Source organism: Monodelphis domestica, chromosome 6 (genome assembly GCF_027887165.1).
Source record: "Monodelphis domestica isolate mMonDom1 chromosome 6, mMonDom1.pri, whole genome shotgun sequence".
In the NCBI taxonomy this organism is placed as follows: domain Eukaryota; kingdom Metazoa; phylum Chordata; class Mammalia; order Didelphimorphia; family Didelphidae; genus Monodelphis; species Monodelphis domestica.
This window is the reverse complement of record NC_077232.1, coordinates 100,306,615-100,320,864: the sequence shown is the minus strand read 5'-3', so window position 1 is coordinate 100,320,864 and position 14,250 is coordinate 100,306,615. Positions and strand designations below refer to the sequence as shown.

At 34.6% G+C, this 14,250-nt stretch overlaps 1 long non-coding RNA gene across 5 annotated transcripts in view; it reads left to right on the top strand.

Annotated features, from left to right (window-relative positions):
* The first annotated feature begins 3,966 nt into the window (after positions 1-3,966).
* Positions 3,967-14,250, top strand: part of LOC103106374 (uncharacterized) — a 168,037-nt gene continuing 157,753 nt past the window's right edge. For 4 of the 5 annotated variants that reach the window (XR_008912840.1, XR_008912838.1, XR_008912837.1 and 1 more), the window contains exon 1: positions 3,967-14,232. This is a non-coding gene — a long non-coding RNA (uncharacterized LOC103106374). The remainder of the gene's footprint in view (positions 14,233-14,250) is intronic. The other variant, XR_008912839.1, reaches the window with a different exon arrangement.

Here is a 14,250-nt window from a genome sequence, read left to right as displayed (position 1 = left end):
TTGATTTTCTAGGCTTAAGAAAGTGGGGAAAATTTTAATAATAATTCATACTAAAGTTGAAATGTGTTGTGCTTCTATTTTGGGGGGGAGCCGATTGTTAAATGTATATCAATACAACTCTATCCAATTATAGGGAGTATAAGAGCAAATTTTTTGACTTAAAGGAATCTAAAACTAACAAGAATTCATTCAACTATGGTACTATCTTCCTCTTCCTTATCTCCATTTTATTATGGTAAAAGAATAAATGAATATCCATGCTTCTATTTGCCAGATGTCTCTACTTTCTGCTATTTCTTATACAATCTTCTCAGTACATCTTGGGTTTTGTCATTTAAAAACAATCTTGCTTTTGACATTTTGGTTTGTAAATTTTAAGGCACAAATTTTATTACATGTACCCAAAGTTTCTCTTTCTTTCTGAAAGTAAAACTTTTTATGCTATTCTTTATCATGTGAAATTTATGAGTACATATGTCAGTTATCCCTACTAGTCAGTACTTCTCAAGATTGAACGTGCCCTGTAAAGGGAAATATAATCTCATATCAGCTTTTTTAAACAAAACACAGACTAATTTTGGCTATAAGCTACAGATACAATGTCCAATAATAGAACCATGGGACCTTAGTCTTCATCATTTAAAGATCCTATAGATGGTGGTGATGATATATCTGTATATGTAAATTAGTGATATATTGATTTATTTAGTGCCTACTCTATGCCCAGCACCATGAAAGTAATAGAGAAGAAATTCCTCAAGGGGCTTACATTCTAGAGGGTGAAACATGACTAACATTAAACAAAAGAAGGAGTATAGTACTGTACAATTTTTAATGTAACATACTAATGGAAGTTTCAGTAGTGAAAAGTGTGCTGAACTCAGAGTCCAAAGACCTGGGATTGAATACTAGTTCCCAACATAAACAATTTAACTTTTTTTTAGCTTCTATTTCCTTATCCATAAAATGGATTATAATAGTACCAGTCTTGTCTAACTCAGATACTTATGAAGGATGCATTTTGTAAACTTTAAATAGATAAATGCTAGATAAATGCGAATTGTCATTAATTGTGGTGATAACCAGAAGGCACAGTAGTTAATGTTGTGTAGTTAGAGATGGTTCAAGTTCTAGGAGTTTAGATGAGGAAGGGAATCAATGATGGTTTAAAGAGTACGGGATTATGAAACATGTAACATTTGAAGAATAAATGGACAAGAAGTAGAGAAAGGGCATCCTCAGACAAGAGAGTAGAAGATGAATGTGGGCAAAGTCATGGAGGTGGGAAAGAGCATTCTATATTAGTAAGACAGTGAGATAATAATTCTGATTAGAAATGTAAAAATTCCAGCAATTTGAAACCATGAAGACAAATATAGTTTGGAAGGAAAGACAGAAATTTGGGGGAATATGGAAGAAATAGAAGCAATACTCTTTGAAAAAACATCCTTTAAGGCATGCTGCTAATTTAGGAACATACAAATATACTGTGTATAACTTGGCTTGCTCAGAAAAAATGATCACATTTGGTATATTTAGAGATATGACAGCTTGGGGGAAAAGAAAGGAAAAATAAGGGGGGAGAATTTTGTTTTTCCATTTTTTCCAACCCTTATTTTAGACAAGAAATCTTTAAAAATTCATTTTTTGCCCCTATGTTTTTCCCAATTTCCCCTTTCAATCATTAATATCTTTTAATTCTGATTTGAGTGGAAGGAACTACCCATTGTGTGGTAGTTGAGAGAGAAGTTCAAGAGATATTAACAAGTCCAGATTATGGGGGTGCTTGAAAGTAAGAGAAGTTAAAGACTCAAAGTCAATGGGTGACATGTTTCATGCTGATTATCAAATAATCTCAAAGTTGAAAGTATATTTGAAGACTATGTGCCATAGTGGAAGGAAACACATGCTTTGAAGTCAAATAATTTAGATTCAAATCACAAGTCATCTACTTGCTACTCATATGTCCTTATCCAAGTCACCTAAAATCTCTTATGCCTCAGTCTCCTCATTTATATAATGAAATGGTTGAATTAGATGATCTTTAAAGTTCATTCCAGTTATAAATACTATAATTGTGTGGTATAGTCAAACTTTTATCTGAGCAGGATTGCCCTCTTCACTATCCTTACTAGAAGTTCTATAATTTCCCTTTGAAGCCCTTCAGAGGCAAGTGAATACTATTTCTCAAGTTGATCCAGTATGCTTTTGGACAGTTATTAGTTATTAGGAAGTTTTTCTTTGAATTGAACCAAATTTGACTCCATAAAACTTTTCGGCTATGAAACATTAGTTATGCAACCCAGGGTAAGTCACATAGATTCTCTGATATTGAATTTCTTTTTCAATACAATGGGGATAATATTAATAGTATCTATTGTCCCAGGCTATGGCTTACCAAGATGTTTTGTGAACCTTATAGTGCTAATAGAAATACAAGAAGTTGTTGCTATTCTAATCCTTGCTCCTAATTCTGTATTTTGGTTGAATCCCTTTCCCATACAATAAACCTTCAAACTTAGTTGCTATTCATTTATTCAGTTAGGCCCTACTCTTTGTGACCCCATGGACTGTAGCATGTTGGGCCCTTCTATCCTTTGCTATCTCCTGGAGTCTGTCCAAGCTCACATTTGTTCCTTTTATAACACCATCTATCCATCTCATCCTCCTTTCAATTGTTCACAACAACAGGGTCTTGTTTGGTAAGCCTTATTTTCTCATTAGGTATCCAAAATATTTAAACTATAGTTTCAGTATTTGTCCTTCCAAGGAGTCTGAATTAATGTCTTTATGTATTGACTGATTTAATCTCCTTGATATCAAAAAATAATAGAATTGTTGAAAACTAAAATGGACCAAATAGAATTTAACCCATGATACAATAAGAAACAGGAAAAGGAAAAGACATGTCATAGCAAAAACAACTGACTTGAAAAACAGATCTGGGAATGATGATTTAAGAATTGTTGGACCTCCTGAAAGTTATGATCAAAAAAATACCTCAGGTATCACACCTTAAGAAATCATTAAAAGAATACAGGCCAGATCTCTTAGAAACAGAGGGAAAAGTGAAAATAAAAAGAATCCAGTATATTAATGTATATCTTTTTCTACAGTCACTCCTACATTGACTATTCAAATCTGTTTTTGTCATCTTTCCCAGTTTGTTGGGTATAAGGTGAAACTTCAAAATTACTTTGTATTTCTTTTATTAATTATTTGGAATACTCTTCCTTATTGTGATTAATAATTGGATATTCTTATTCTGAGAACTATTTTTAGATCTTTTGTCCATTCATCCAATGGAAAATTTTCTATATCTGTGTCACATAATGGAGTTGTATGTTTATGCAGTTCACCACATATTTTGGATATCAGATCCTTATCAGATATATTTGTTGTAAAGATATTTTTCTAATCTAGTAACATCTTTCTTATTCTAATTGCTGTAATTTTGTTAATGCAGAAAGGTTTTTAATTGCACCTACTGAAATTATCTATTTTTTTCTTTTGTAAAAGATCACAGCCAAAGTTATCTTTAACCATCAATACAACTGTTAACTTCTCACACAGTTTTGCCATTCAATTCCCTTAGGATACTGATTAAAGCATCTTCTCAAGAATTCTTTTTATGTTTTTTTCCCTAAAAGGTAAGAGTTATATTCACTTCTCTCAAGAATAAGTTCTCTAGTTCTCTTAGTCCTTCCCCCCCCCACCCCCATCTTATCTTCAGACATCAGTTAAAACATTCTCTCTGGAATGACAGTTAAAAAACATGGTCTCTTCATACTCTTCCATAGAGTGACAGTTAAATTGTCACGCCAAGATTCCATGCTATCTTAAAGGTATAGTAATGGTGCCCACAGTCTCTGTGGGAGGGACTACTGGTGTTATAAAATTAAGCTTTTTGATTTGGGTGCAATGTTTCAAACTCGTGATGAAGTTTGACAGTTAAGAGGTATTATTTGAAACTGTCCACACTATGATCTGCCTAGTTCAGAAATATGAATATAGTTCAGCTGAAAACCCATCTAAAAGAATATTTTGATTGGGTTTGCATTGTTTAAAAATTAAAGAATTGAGTCTTTATGGGACTATATCTCATTGTTTAATAGTAGCACTTGGATATTTGACATTTTGCCTCATAATTGGTTGTAATGGAAATTCATTTTGGATGCTGCTACTTGTAAAATTAGTATACAAATTGTTTCATCTAAGTTAGCCACATAGACATGGCCCAGAAGTCATTCCCCTTGCATTGATTTTCCTGAATAACATGGCATTTTCATTTTCACCTGCATTTTGCCTTCTCCTTCCCTCCTGAAACTGTTTTGTCTACATTCTGAACCTTTTCCATCTCTTGAACACCTTATCTAACAAGTGTGCTGAGTTTCTTATTTATTTTTAGAAAATTGGAGTTAGCAAAAAAAGTTATAGTAAAACATAGAATGAAATTACTGAAAAATAAATTCTTTTTAAGGTTCTAAAGAGTCATTAGATTTGTAGTGTACTTGAATTTAAAGTAGAAAAAAGCTTTATACATTGTAGGTGTTTAAATATTTTAACAAAATGATTTGAATTTGTTGGACATCTTACCTGTGTCTCCTTGCAGAGTGAAACAAATTTTGTGCTATGAATATTTCCCAAGTTCCTTTATTGCTTTAAACTTATTAGGTGATTTTTAAACCCATGTTATGTTCAGATTTCCTAATGTCCTAGTTGAAACCCACATTTCTAAACCAGGATCAGATCTGAAGTCATGAACCTGGAGTTTGAGTACCAGCTCTGATACACTCACTTACCTGAGTGAGAATGGGAAGGCACTCAGAGAATTTGAATGCATTTCTTCACCTGACAATGGGGATAATGACATTTTTACACCTATTTCACAGGATTTTATGAGGAAAAATGCCAAATTGCTATTCAAATGTGAGTTGTTATCATTAATATATAGAGGTATGTTTCTGGGTCCTAACCAAAAAACAAACATGAGATATCATCCAAAATAAAGGGACATGTTAATTCTTTTGCAAGAGGAGTATTGACTCATATCTGAGAGTCTAAAGCATGATTTATTATTTTTTTGGAGGGGCTACCTCTGTGATTTACTAGTACAAGGAACTCCTGGAATGGAATTTTTGTGATTCTCATTGGCATAGGTTGCCAGGTAGCATAGAAGGTCGAGCATGGGACGTGGAATCAAGAAAATATGATTTCAAATTTGGCCTCAGATACCTCCTAGCTATGTGACTCTGGGCAAATCATTTAAGCTCCCTGGGTCTCATATTCTCCATTTGTAAAGTGAAAATATTGACCTCCCAGGACTGATGCGAGGATCAAATGAGTTAACCTATATAAAATGCTTTGTAAACCTTAAACTCTCTATATTCTATGGGTACCCTCTCTGCAACTTAATGTTTTAGAGAGTTGTTTGAGACACTGAGAGGCCCTGGTTCAATAATTCAACAAGAATTTATTAAGAGACACTGAATGTGAATTGAGGTTTCCTCTGACACAGGTTAGCTTCCTCTTCACTGTGAAACATAGCTTCACCCTGTAGAATAACATAGAAACAATATTTTTATTGCATATATTTTACATAGTCATCCTGTTTTTTTTTAAAAGTAAAACACACACACACACACACATACACACACACACACACACACACAGACACGATTTGCTACAGATGCCACTGGCTTCTTTGATAGTCAGGATGATCATTCCCTCTAACTATCTGCATAATGACCCATTGGTCATACTTTATTCTATGAGATTCTTGTTTGGCCCCTTCAATAAATCTTTTTCCTTAAAGGACCTACCATAAGTGTTATAGGCTTTCCTCCAGGTCTTGAAAAACAAAGCAATGACCCCCCTCCCCAACTCTCCCTCCCTAAAACCCAAACTCAAATCCAACCAAATTTCAAAACTTTACATGGTACTAATGTAGCCCTCAGGCTGTCCATCTGTTATCGTTCACCCTCACTGTGTAACTAGTCCATCTCTCTCTTTTTTTGGGGGGGGGGCATACATGTCTTAGGTGAGCTCTTTAACAGAATTTCTTCTGTGCCAGGCAGAGCTGGAAATGTTACAGCCACAGTTGTGCTGGTAAATGTTTAACAAACCAGCACTTTGAAAAAAATGTATTCATGTCAGCTTTTAAGTTTAAACTGAATTATTAACATTGATTTCTTCACTTTCTTAAGTCTAGACAATCAACAAAACTACTTAATCAAGTCCCGATTTGTGCCCCAATTTGTGCTGAGATGTAAATACAGCCATTGGAATTACCTCCAATCCCTCCCCCCCCCCCACCCCATGTTTTCTTTAGTTTATCTGTAATTTTGATTCTTTGGAGATGGTGACGATCTTTGATTCACAGCCATATCACATCTCCAGAAAAATAATGCTGCCTAAAATGAAGGCTTTTTTAAAAGAGGTGTAATGGGAGGAAATGGGGCAGCGAGCAATTTGAAATTGCTAAAAATAGTGCACGTGTTCCCAAAATTCAGTCTAGTCTTTTCTCTTCCTCCTATTCAGTTCTCTCTCTCCTTATTTTTAATTTTCAGTGCCTGTATGTGATATGTAGACTGTTAGGCCAACTCATTGGAGAGTCATCCAACTAGTACTTAAAGTATTTGTTATGTGCTGGTTCTTTATTAGGTGCTGGCTATACAAAGAGATGCAATAACATTCCCTAGGCTCAAGGAGTTCACAGTGGAAGGTGAGGAGACAACATGCAAAGAGCTATGTACAAACAGGGTATAGACATAATAAGTTGGAGGTGATTTCAGAGGGAAGGTGCAAAGATTAAAGAGGACTGTGAAAGGCAGAGTTTTTTAGGTGGGGGATGGTGTTCTTTGAGTCCAAAGTAGTAGAATGGACAGTGCCAGCCTGGAAATTGTGAAGCCCTGGCTTCAAATCCTGTCTCTGGCTCATGCTAGCTGTGTGACCAGGGACAAAGCAATTACCTTCTAAGAATGATCCAGACAGTTCTCCAAGACTTTGATTATACAGGCTTTGTTAATCTGTATTGGCAGAGGGAATTCCCCACACTAGAGGTGTCAAACGCTCTTTGCAAAAGAACTCGGTCAAGTCAGATGAAAATCAAATTGGGAAATGCTTAACAAATAAATGAAAATATGGTATGTAACATAGATCATATTTGTGCCTTTCTAAGTCAGAGTGCACAGGGATCCCTTTATTTGAGTTTGAAATTACTACCCTCTCGCAATGAAGTCATAGGTTTCCGCACTTTTATCATAATCTGGATGTTAGGCATCTTTAATTAGTTTTTTCTTTTGTGGAATGTTTGGTCTCCTTTCAAGTGGGCATTGATTTCAGTGAGGGGGCACTGTAGTATACTGGGAACTTGATGAAATCAATGCATTGTCATCTGCAAACTAGCATCTGGAGGACCTTCCCAAAGTGAAGTAACTTCCATTTGGACTTTCATATGTTGGACATATTCTATGAGGGTGATGAAGGCTTTGGTGGGGATAGTTCTCTCGTTTATGCCTTGCTCAAACAGAGTTATCTGTAATTGCAACTGTCAAGGAATCGTGTATGATCTTAACATCAACATGAAAGACATTTGTTGGAAAGCCTATAAGACTATATTTTGCTCTACCAAGTCATATGCTTTTTTTTATGATCAACAAGCAGCAAACGCAGTGGAATCATGTATTTTCTGCATTTTTTAGTTGATTGTGGAACTGTGAAAATGTGATCTGCTTGCTATTGCATTGCCTTTGGATAAAACAGCAGCAGGATGATCTGATTTCAAGAGTGAAGAATATTCACTCTGCATTTTAAATAAGAGCATAAGTAAGAATAAATGTATCCTTCGTGCAATTCTGGGTCATGGCCATACTTTATTCTTGCTGGATAGATTAGCAATTGTACCTAATCTTCTCTCTGACACAATAAGATTAATGAATTGGTCTCCAGAATCAAGTCTAAGGAATTGTTTTCAGGATAAGAAATAAACTTGTTTTTGCTAAACTGTGAAGAGATTGATGCCCTTAATTCAGTTGCATTTTGTTTATTTCAGTGTGCAAAATGTCTGGGCTTGTGAGTTCTATACCTGATTTGTCACCTTAGGAAAAGATAATTTGGGATCTTTCACATTTCCAAATTATGTAGTGCCTAAGGAGTTGACCTCACTGACAAATGGGATGTTACTGCATTACACTCCAACAGGATGCCATGAGATGGCCGATGGTGTAAGCAGAATATTACTTTATTAACAGAGACACTGGATTCCAAAGGTTAATGTTTTTGTGTGTAAGACAAATTACCCAGCAGATTTGCATCTTGAAAGAAATAGTAGTCTCTCTTCACATAGGCTTGTTTTGTGCAGGGTTGTTTTTTTTTTTTAAGCAGGTTGTGGATTGCCAGGATTTTAGATGTGTAACCTTATTACAGATCTTTGAAAACAATGATTTTTTTTCCAGAAAAGGGAAACTTTTCTAGCAATTTTAATTTGGGAATTTCCCTTCTTCCTGCAGTCTATGTAATTCTGATTTTTCTAAATGCAATTGGAGATGCAGGGGTGAGGTAAGCCCACAGTATTGACTGTGGAGGTAATGAGGTCTGGGGGAAAAACCAATTTGGTGACTTAATAATTGTCTGATATGGATCAGAGACATGAGACTTGAGTTAGAATCATGTAATCAAATAGAATAGTAGATTTCGAAGAGAAATTATCAGGTATGACTCTCATCTAACACAGAAATGCTCTATGTAATATTTGTGATAGGTAGTTACTCAACCTTTGCTTAAAGACCTTCAATAATGTAGAAATCCCTCCCTCCTCAGTTAGCCCATTCTACTTTTGGGCAGCTTTGAGTGTTAGGATGTTTTCCCTTATATCCCGTTAAAAGCTGGTCCTTTGTAATTCTTACTCATTGGTTATAATTCTGCTCTGTAGTGTTAACCAGAGCAACATTAATCCCAATTCTATATTATTTTTCTTCCAACTATTTGGAGGCAGCAATTGTATCCCTCCCGGTAATAACTTTTAAAAAATTTCTTAAACATTTTGGTTAATTTTTTAATTTTTATCAATTATATATTAAAACATTTTAAAATATTCATTTAAAAAGTTTTTGAATTCCAAATTCTTTCCTTCTTGCCCTCTTTCTCCTTGAGAAGGCAAGGAATTTACTCTAACTTATACATTCACACTCACACAAAACATAAATATTTTTCTATTAGCATGTTGCAAAAGAAAACAGACAACCCCATAAAATAAAGAATATAAGAAAAGTATGCTTTGACCTGAAATCAGACTTTATAAGTTCTTTTTTTGGAGGTATATAGCACTTTTCATCATAATTCCTTTAGAATTGTCTGTATTGCTGAGAATAATGAGTTATACACAGTTAATCATTGCTGTTACTGTGTGCAGTGTTCTTCTGGTTCTGCTCATTTTGCCATGCATCAGTTTCTATGTCTTCCTAGGTTTTTTATCATCATTTCTTATTGCACAATAGTAATACATCACAGTCATATGCCATAACTTGTTCAGCCATCCCCCAAATGGTGGACATTCCTTCAATTTCCAATTCTTTGCCACTACAAAAGTTATAACTAATTCTGAACTCATAGGTCCTTTTACCTTTTCTTTGATCTTGTTGAGACATAGACCTAGAAGTAGTTTTTCTGGCAAAGAATAAGCACAGTTATATAGTCCTTTGGGCATAGTTCCAAATTGCTCTCCAGAATGGTTATGTCATTCTATAGCTCCACCAACAGTGCATTAGTGCCTCGATTTTTCCACATCCTCTCCAACATTTGTCATTTTCCTTTTCTGTCATATTAACCAATATGATAAGTGTGAAGTGGTACTTCAGAGTTGTTTTAATTTGCATTTCTCTAATCAATAGTGATTTAGAACCTTTTTTCATGTGACTATAGTTTTTATTTCTTCTTCTAAAAATTCCCTTTTTATATCCTTTGACACAGAGCAATTGAGGAATGACATTATAAATTTGACCCAGTTCTCTATGTATTTTTAGAAATAAAGTCTCAGTCAGAGAAATTTGCTCTGAACTCTCTCCCTCAGTTTTTTGATTTTTTTTCTAAGCTAGGCTGGTTTTACCTTTTTAAAATTTAATGTAATCAAAATTCTCCACTGTATATCATATACTGCTGTTCATCTCTTATTGGTTCAAAATTTTTCCTTTCACCATAGATCTGATAGGCAAAATATTTCATGCTCCCCTCATTTGCTTATGTTATCACTCTTTATGTCTAAATTATATACTTATTTTGACCTTATCTTGGTATATGGTGTGAATGGTGATCTATACCTAGTTTCTGCCAAACTGCTTTTCAGTTTTCACAGCAATTTTTTTTTTGTCACATAGTGAGTTCTTGTTTCAAAAGCTTGGAGTTTTGGATTTATCAAATACTAATTTACTATGGTCATATAATACCATCTGTTGTGTGCCTAATCTATTCCATTGACTCACCACTTTATTTCTTAGCCAGTACTAGATTGTTTAGAATTACTGCTCTGTAATACAATCTGAGATCTGATAGTGCTAGGTACTTTCCATTTTCTTTTATTGATTCCCTTGAGATTCTTGTTTTTTTGTTCTTCCAGATAAATTTCATTATTTTTCTACCTTTATACAGTTTTTTTGGGTAATTTGATTGGTATAGTAATGAATAAGTAAATTAATTTAGGTAGAATTGTCATTTTTATCATATTGTTTTGGCCTATCCATAAGCAATATTTTTTCAGTAGTTTAGAGCTGACGTTATTTGTGTCAAAAGTGTTTAGTAATTGCATTCCTATAATTCCTGCATTTTTCTTAGCATATAGACTCCCAAGTATTTTATATCATCTGCAGTTATTTTAAATGAAGTTTCTTTTTCTTTCTCTTCCTACTGGATTTTGTTAGCAATATACAGAAATGCTGATGATTTATGTGCTTCTCTTTAATAATATTTTGTTGTTTAGTCATTTCAGTCATTCTTGACTCTTCATGATCTCATTTTAGAGTTTTCTTGGTCAAGATACTGGAGTGATTTATCATTTTCTTGTTCAGCTCACTTTTCAGATGAGAAACTGAGGTGAGCAGGATTAGTGACTTGCCTACAGTCACACAGCTAGTAAGTGTCTGAGTCTGGATTTGGATTTGGAAGATTAGTGTTCCTGACTTCAAGCCCAGCATTCTGTGCCACTTATGCACAAGTAGAAAGGTCCATCTCAGGGAGTAGTGGATTCTCCCTCCCTAGAAATGTTCCACGTAAAAGCTCGATATGTTACATATGCTTTAAGAGAGAACTCTGTTCAGATAAGCATTAGACCAGATGGCTACTGTTATCCTTTTTCCTCTGAGACTCTGTGGTTGTCACAGACAATCTGGCTGTCAGAGAATTTTAGAAGAGAAAGGGACATCAGTCAGTGGCCATCTAGTCCAGCAACAATTTGTCTTACCAATTCACTGGTCTGGAGTTGGTATCTGTTTAGAGTTCTAAGAGAAGTAGCCACTAAAGTTAAGACTGACTTAGAGTTCTGAGATAGTAGCTGCTCATTTAAATGCGATATATTGTAGAATACTAGAGTGAAGAGAAAACAGTATGCTTCGGTGATATATAGATGGAGAATTTGAAAACTTTTAGTTATTTCAAGTCAATGAGAACTCATTAAATGCTTTCTGTGTGACAGGTACTACAGTTAGTATTAGAGAAACAAAGAAATACAAAAACAGGCTCTGTCCTCAAGGAACTCCAAGTCTAATGCTAGGAAAGCTTGCAAATAAGTATGTACAAACAAGATGTATATGTGTATATAATATACAGATGATTTAAATACACTATATTATCTGTATATAATTAGAGATATTCTCAGAGGGATGGCACTAGTATTAAGGGGAATTGGAACGTCTTGCAAAAGGTGAGATTTTAACTTAAACTTGAAGTCAAGGAAATCAGGAGATAGAGATGAGGAGGGAAGGCATTCCAAGGATGGGAGAAATTCATTGAAAATGTAGAGTTTGAATATGCAATATTTGTGTGGAGAACAGAAAGGAGATCAGTGTCACTTATCAGAGGAAAAATATGGGCACCAGCATTTTTGTATTATTGGGGTAAAATGTAATTTATCCAGTCATTGGCAGAAGGTAAACCATTTATTTAGCAATAAGACAAAAGAAATAATAATGACACCATAGGGATTTACATATTAAAACAAATACAAAAACAATAAAGACATGATAATTCACACATAAATCTGATTCACATTCTCTTAATGATCCTTTATCAGATATCTGTAAGGGAGTTACACACCTAAAAAAGCTTCTCAAAGAGGCATATGAGTGAACATAATTCACAATTATGGAACTATAAATTTCACTTTCTCCCTTTGGTCTCACTAACTGTCCATAAAAGTTCTTTATTAAATATAGTTTCTACATTGAGTAGATGCTTTTCCCAATAAACTGAGTTGAACTTTTTTCTGTTTAATTAACAATTGACTGAACATTATGTCTCGGCCTAGCTAGTCGTTCTGCTGCGTGACTTCTCTCAGTCACTATTTCCAATATTTTTTTCTACATGGCTAATTGTTGATAACCATATTCTCATCTTCTATCTATGTCCTTGAAGAATATAAATGAATAAGATGAATATGAAGAATATATCTCAACCAATTTTACATATTACATGCAAATGAAAGTCTATTAGTTATGCAGATGATAATATTCATTGAGACAATCCACAACAAAGGGAATTCAGGCTAGAAAAATGTATTTTATCAAGCCATTTATAATAATGAACTTTGTTGTGATGAAAATAACCCAGGCCAGCCCAATTCCTAATTTTAGTAGTTCACTGTATTATTATAATAGGATTTAAAATTAAGAGTTATTGGAAATGGGCTCAGAATTGTCCAACAAGAAGTGACTTTAAATAGTTTAGGTTCCATCTTGTCAAAGGACTTTGCTATGATCATTTTGGTAGAGGCAATAATAAAAACCCAAATGGCCTGAAGTCTAGAAGGAAAGAACCTTGATAATCAATATAATAGTTAATTATTGAATACACCAGAGAGCCAAAGGGCTTGGAGATAAAAGGACCATAGGAGTCATTTAATCTAACAACCTCAACCTTCATTTTTTATGAGCTGCCAACCAGTATCATTGAATCCCAGTGTAGAGAATCCCTCCAACAAAACAGATTACAACCCAGCTCATCTACAACAGTAGATAGTTCTTGGACATTGCCTGAAGTTAAATAACTTGTTCAGGATGACATTAGCTAATAGTTGTAAGAAGTGGAGTTTGAAACCCAAGTTTTCCTGACTTCAAACCTAGTACTCTTTATCTACTACATCATACTACCTCTATAACTCATAGATACTTCATTAACTTTTGAGGAAACTATGGTCATATTGATATTCAGCATTTGAATACAAATTCTCTTTCTAAATCTAATCCAATCAAATAAACATTAATTTCTGACTGTATTCAAGGCACTATACTAAATGCTGGGACTAAAATTAATGAAAACAAAGATAGTTCCTTCCCTTAAGGAGCTGACAATGTAAAGAGTGAGACAACAAACATAAAGGGACAGAGATGAAAGAGAGGTGAAACTAAAGAGTATTCGATGTAGAAGAATCTCTTGTGGAGTTGAAAACCAGGTAGAGCAGCAGATACAGAGTGGAGTGAGCCAAGAGTCTAAATTTTACTCTCTATAAAGGAAGGCTTTGGGAGAACTTTGATACCTCGCCCTCCAAACCTCAAATCAGAAGGGAGAGACGCTGAGAAAGGTGGAGTCAATTAAAGTTTGAGTTTGCAGGTTGTGAATTTGGAAGTGACTCTTGGGCAGTGCATCTTGTTCTATGGAGATGAAACCAGGCAAGTTAGCAGATGCAAGATGGATGAGTGGCTCTTTCTATATTGGATCATCTAAAGATTACTAAAATCTAGTCCTTTTTAAATGTTGGCTCATCCCACCCAATTTTTGACCTTCTGATTGGCTGTTATAATCCTGGGGGACTTAGTCTATTACTTGAATGGTTAACCCGTTGTATATCATCCTCGCTACAGGTCTACTGAATATCTCTTTTCTCAATGGACTGCCTCAACATCATCAGAGAGTCTCAGCCTTCTGCATACTCTACACCTATCGTGATCACTTGTGAAGTTTTCACCACATTCTTCTTTCCATTGTACACAGGAGGGGACTACAAATTTCTGCTCATTAATCATCATGGTTAGTGAACCAGTTTCA